Consider the following 6000-nt stretch of genomic DNA (forward strand, 5'->3'; position numbering starts at 1 on the left):
CCAGCCCAGCCCGCACCCTGCGCTCCTCTGCCGCTAATCTCCTCACCGTGCCTCGTTCTCGCCTGTCCCGCCATCGACCCCCGGCCCACGTCATCCCCCTGGCCTGGAATGCCCTCCCTCCGCACATCCGCCAAGCTAGCTCTCTTCCTCCCTTCAAAGCCCTACTGAGAGCTCACCTCCTCCAGGAGGCCTTCCCAGACTGAGCCCCCTCCTTCCTCTCCCCCTCCTTCCCCTCCCCATCCCCTCCGCGCTTAGTACAGTGCTCTGCACACAGTAAGCGCTCAATAAATACCATTGAATGAATGAATGAATGAATGAATGGGGGTCGAAGTAGGTTGGAATGAAAGATTGGCCTAGAAAAAAGGGGATCACCAGGCCCTTCCCACGATGTGTGCTCAAATGCTACTCATCATCACTGTGATATTGGTTAAGCGCTGGGATAGAGACAAGAGAATCGGGTCGGACACAGCCCATGTCCCACATGAGGCTCACGGTCTAAGGGGGAGGAAGAACAGATATTTAATACCCATTTTAGAGATGAGGAAACTGAGACCCAGAAACGTTAAGTGGCTTACCTAAAGTCATACGACAAATAAGTGGTGGAGCCAGGATAAGAATGCAGGTTCTCTGACTGGTCCAACATCTTTCCACTAGGCCACACTGCTTCTTTACCCTTAATATTTGAATTCTGAAGTTTTAAACGGCCCAAGTTTCTGAAATGTGTGATCTGTAAGTGATTTCTCTCTTCTCTGTGTTTCATGGGCCCCTTGTGGGGCAGGGATCATATCTAGTTTGTTTAATCTGGAATTTACTATTGTGCTTGGGTGATTGACATATAGCAACTGCAAAAATAAACACCATGGCTCACTGAATGAATCTAGCCCAATGAAAGCCAATAATGTCCTTAGAAATGACCCACTTTTATTCTAATTGCACATCAACAGGATTTCTCATATTGAAGTAAGGCCTGTTGGCCTAACTCTACTCTTACTCAGAGGGCTCCAAGTTCCAATCCTGCCTTTGACCCCTCCTTCTCGTCCCCAGACAAATCACAGCCGCTTTCTGGAACTGATGAAACTCCTGTCTCCTGGGGTTGTTGTATGCAACAGTTAATCAAGATGCAAATGGCTACTGTTACACACCTGTTCTGAGATCTTTTTTAAAGCAGATTTTAGTGGTAGGCCTCAGAACCCCTTTGTGAAGGAATCGTCCCCGTTGATTTGAAAGTCTTTCATTCGTTCCCGTCATTTCTGAGGCATCACAAGAGCAAGGAGAAGAGAATCCTGTCGTTTCCATAAGGGGTTGCCCACCTGAGGTTTCAGTCCGCTATGAAGGAAAATGAACTCTCAGCTATATTTAAAAGCACATTACCGAATTAGCCATCAGTAAACAGAGAAAAGCGCGTTCCCTTTGCCACGTGTGAGCTTCTGATGGGGAAAAAGAGCATGTACTGTATTCTGGGCTCCTGGGTAATTAAAAGATCTCTGAAATGACTGCACTGCTCTGTTCCACTGAACACTTGTTCTGAGGTCATTAAAACTGGCCTCATGAAAGAACAAATGGCAAAGCTTACATAAATAGGAACTTTCTAATGGGAACTCTGGGGTGCTGTTGAACCCAAAGCAAAACCCCAGGGGGTCAAAGGTATCTTCTGGGCTCAGGACCAGCAAGTGACCCCAGTTTGAGGCATGCAACAAAGCCACCCTCTCCACCTGTGCATCTGACCCCATTCAAAACTCTTATCAAAACTCTCGCCCCCCTCCCTTCTTCCCTCCCTAATGGCCATCTTCAACTCTTCGCTCTCCAATGGATTCTTCTCCACTGCTTTCAAACGTAACCATGTCTCCCCTATCCCAAGAAATCCTCCCGTGACCCCACGGCTCCCTCCAGTTATCTCCCCATCTCCCTCCTAGGATTTCTCTCCACACTCCTTGAGTAAGTTGTCTACACTCACTGTCTCAAATTCCTCTCCTCCAGTTCTCTCCTTGACCCCCACCAATCTGGCTTCCATCCCCTTCACTCCACAGAAATCCCCCTCTCTGAGGTCACCAGTGATCGCCTTCTAGCCAAATCCAACGACCTCTACTCCATCTTAATCCTCCTGACCTCTCAGCCGCCTTGGACACTGTGAACCAGCCCCTTCTCCTGGAAACATTATCCAACCTTGCCTTCACTGACTCCGTCCTCTCCTGGTTCTCCTCTTATCTCTCTGGCTATTCATTCTCAGTCTCCTTTGAGGGCTCCTCCTCTGTCTCCCACCCTTAACTGTGGGGGTCCATCAAGATTCAGTTCTGGGTCCCCTTCTATTCTCCATCTACACCCACTCTCTTGGAGAACTCATCCACTCCCATGGCTTCAACTACCACCTCTATGCTGATGATACCCGAATCTACATCTCCAGCCCTAATCTCTCTCCCTCTCTGCAGTCTCGTATTTCCTCTTGCCTTCAAGACATCTCTACATGGATGTCCCCCCATCACTTCAAGCTTAACATGTCCAAAACAGAACTCCTTATCTTCCCACCCAAACCCTGTCTTCCCCCGACCTTCCATCACGGTAAACAGCACCACCATTCTTCCTGTCTCACAAGCCCGTAACCTTGGCGTTATCCTTGACTCCTCTCTCTCATTCAACCCGCATATTCAATCCATCACTAAATCCTGGTGATTCGACCTTCACGGCATCGCTAAAATCCGCCCTTTCCTCTCCATCCAAACTGCTACCACATTAATACTCATCCTCATCACTCACCCTATCCTGCCTGGATTACAGCATCGGCCTCCTTGCTGACCTCCTAGCCTCCTGTCTCTCCCCACTCTAGCCCATACTTCACTCTGCTGCCCGGATCATTTTTCTACAAAAATGGTCAGGATATGTCACCCCACTTCACAAAAATCTCCAGTGGTTGCCCATCCAACTCCACATAAAACAAAAACTCCTCACCATTGGCTTTAAAGCACTCCATCCTTTGCCCCCTCCTGCCTCACCTCACTACTCTCCTACTACAACCCAGCCCACACACTTGGCTCCTCTAATTCTAACCATCTCACTGTGCCTCGATCTCATCTAACTAGCCAATGACCCCTCACCCGCGTACTGCCTCCGGCCAGGAATGCCCTCCCTCCTCAAATCCAACAGACAATTACTCTCCCCCACTTTGAAGCCTTATTGAAGTCACATCTCCTCCAAGAGGCCTTCCCAGACAAAGCCCCCACCTTTCCTCTTCTCCCACTCCCTTCTGCATCGTCCTGACTTGTTCCTTTTGTTCTTCCCCCCTCCCAGCCCCACAGCACGTATGTACATATCTGTAATTTATTTATTTACATTAATGTCTGTCTCCTCCCCTCTAGACTGTAAGGTCACTGTGGGCAGGGAATGTGTCTGTTTATTGTTGTATCTTACTCTCCCAAGTGCTTGGTACAGTGCTCTGCACACAGTAAGCGCTCAATAGATACGATTGAATTCATTCATTCAATCGTATTTATTGAACGCTTACTGTGTGCAGAGCACTGGACTAAGCGCTTGGGAAGTACAAGTTGGCAACATATAGAGACGGTCCCTACCCAACAGCGGGCTCACAGTCTAGAATTGAATGAAAGGCTCCCTGATTTTTTCCAGAAACCCAGGGAGCAAGGACCTATTTCATGTTTTTGGTTTCATTTATTCTCATCTTTTTCACCCTGGCTTTCCTTTTTAGATCCAATTAAAATCTCACCTCCTTTAATTCATGTCAATTTCTTCTTGTGAGGAACACCCGGTCACCAACCTCACTGGGACAGGTTTCATCTACAGAAGAAACTCATGAATCCCCCCCCACCGCCCAACCTCAAACAATCCCCATTATTTAACTCACCCTCAAGTGAGCTACATTTTTCCCTCCATTTGTTTTTTCGTTCTTCTTTGGACCCATGCCAATTTCTCTATAGCCATTCAAAAGTGGGCTAACTAGAATTTGGGTACACAATTCTAATAAACGTTGATAAGAGTGTGTATGTTTTACTCTTGTTGAAAAAATCCCTGTTGACTTTTCTAAAAATGGCCCCACATTGTCCAGGGCTTAGAACAGTGCTTTGCACATAGTAAGCGCTTAACAAATGCCATTATTATTATTAAAGCATATTCAGTTTAGGATCCACTATGAAGCTCAGGTCTTTTTCAGTTGTATTTGTGCTTTGCCAGTCTTTCCCAACACAGTTGCTTGCCTTTCTTCCATACGTATTTATATTGAATGACATCTTGTTTGGGAAGGATCATTTTTCCAGTATCTGTCTGAATTTTACTCTTGACTCCCAGTTGACTGGTAACCCCACCCAATTTAACATGATTTGTGAATTAAGTGAGCCCAGTCTCAATTCTTTAAGCCATGTCATTGAGAAAGACATTCAACAGAACTTGACTCAAGTCCCCACAGGGTCACCATAATCCAGTAGGGACACAGTAGTAAACTCCAAAACAAAAAGTAGGGGCCCCACAATAACATCAGCCAATTCCTTAAATCCTCTAAGAAACACAGCATCAGGCCCTACTGATTTCCATACAGCGGAGGTTTTTGTCAATTTTCCTTCCCTATTTTACCCTTATTTTAGTTTCCAAAGCTCCATCGCCCGTGGGATTTCTTTATATCTGATCGACTTTTGGTAAAGAAAGAAGTGAGGAAAAGAAAACCTTAAAGTCTCTTTCACATTCATCTGTTATCAAGTTTTCTTTTCTGACTCTCAGGCCGAGGGCCGGCGATCTGTCGTGATATGATTGCAGCTTGTATTTGGCTCCCTTTCTATCTCTCGATCTACTTGCATTCCTTTCAAACCTTACCTTTTCTATTCATTCATTCAATCGTATTTATTGAGCACTTGCTGTGTGCAGAGCACTGTACTAAGCACTTGAAAAGTGTAATTCAGCAAAAAAGAGAGACAATCCCTGCCCACAACGGGCTCACAGTCTAGAAGAGGGAAGACAGACATCAAAACAAGTAAACAGCATGAATAGCATCAATATAAATAAATAGAAATAGAGATATACATCAGAACAAGTAAAACAGGCATTAATATAAATAAATAAAATTATAGATACGTACATATATCCACAAGGGCTGTGGGGTGAGGAGGGGGGAAGAGCAAAGGGAGCAAGTCGGGGCGAGGTGAGAGCGAGGGGCAACTTTTCTAGATTTTTCTAGTCTTGCCCCTCCATGATCTTGCTATTCTTTCACTGTGTCGGTGATTCAGGCTAATTTTCTCTTTGTAGTTTGGCCACACCAGTCTCCGTAAAGCTCTGGGTTTAGCCACTTTGGCATCCCACTTATCTTTTTGTCCTTCTTTGCCACTGGTACCGTTCATTAATAATTGGCAAAACACTCTTTGAGATGAACCGTGGGCTTTCTTGGATATTTTTTTAACCTCTCCAAGTTTCTTACCATTGGGTCATTCAGACTAGTGCCTTACACTCTGCCGCTCACTTGCCCTCAAAATCTTCTGGTAGATACAAATCAAAATTTCTTCACCAAGGAGTTCAAAGCCCCCCACCAATTATCTTCTTCTTACCTTTCTGCTCTCTTCATCTGCCCAAACAGCTCAGTCAAACTTGGTCCCTGCACCTTCTTGCCTGCTGGATGAGGAGGTTTGTTTTCAGAAGGAATTTGAAGATGGGGAGAGCTGTGATCTGCTGGTTATAAAGCAGGAGAGGGTTTCAGGCAGGGGCAAGGATGTGAGTGATAAGTTATAGTAATATTAGCTTGGGAAGAGTGAAGTGTGTAAGAAGTTATAGTAATATCAGCTTGGAAAGAGTGAAGCGTGTAAGCTACAATGGGGCAGATATGTAAGAAGGAAGGATCTGGTGGAGCGCTTTGAACCCGATGATAAGGAGTTTCTATCTACTGGTAAGGAAAATAAGGGAAGTTGTTTTGCCGTGGAGGTATAGTTCTTCATTTCTGAAGAACAAAATAGCTGTAGCAATAACATATTTTTTAAGCATGCTGTGTGCGTAGTACTGAACAAAGAGCTGGAA

This window comes from Tachyglossus aculeatus, chromosome X3 (genome assembly GCF_015852505.1).
Source record: "Tachyglossus aculeatus isolate mTacAcu1 chromosome X3, mTacAcu1.pri, whole genome shotgun sequence".
In the NCBI taxonomy this organism is placed as follows: Eukaryota; Metazoa; Chordata; class Mammalia; order Monotremata; family Tachyglossidae; genus Tachyglossus; species Tachyglossus aculeatus.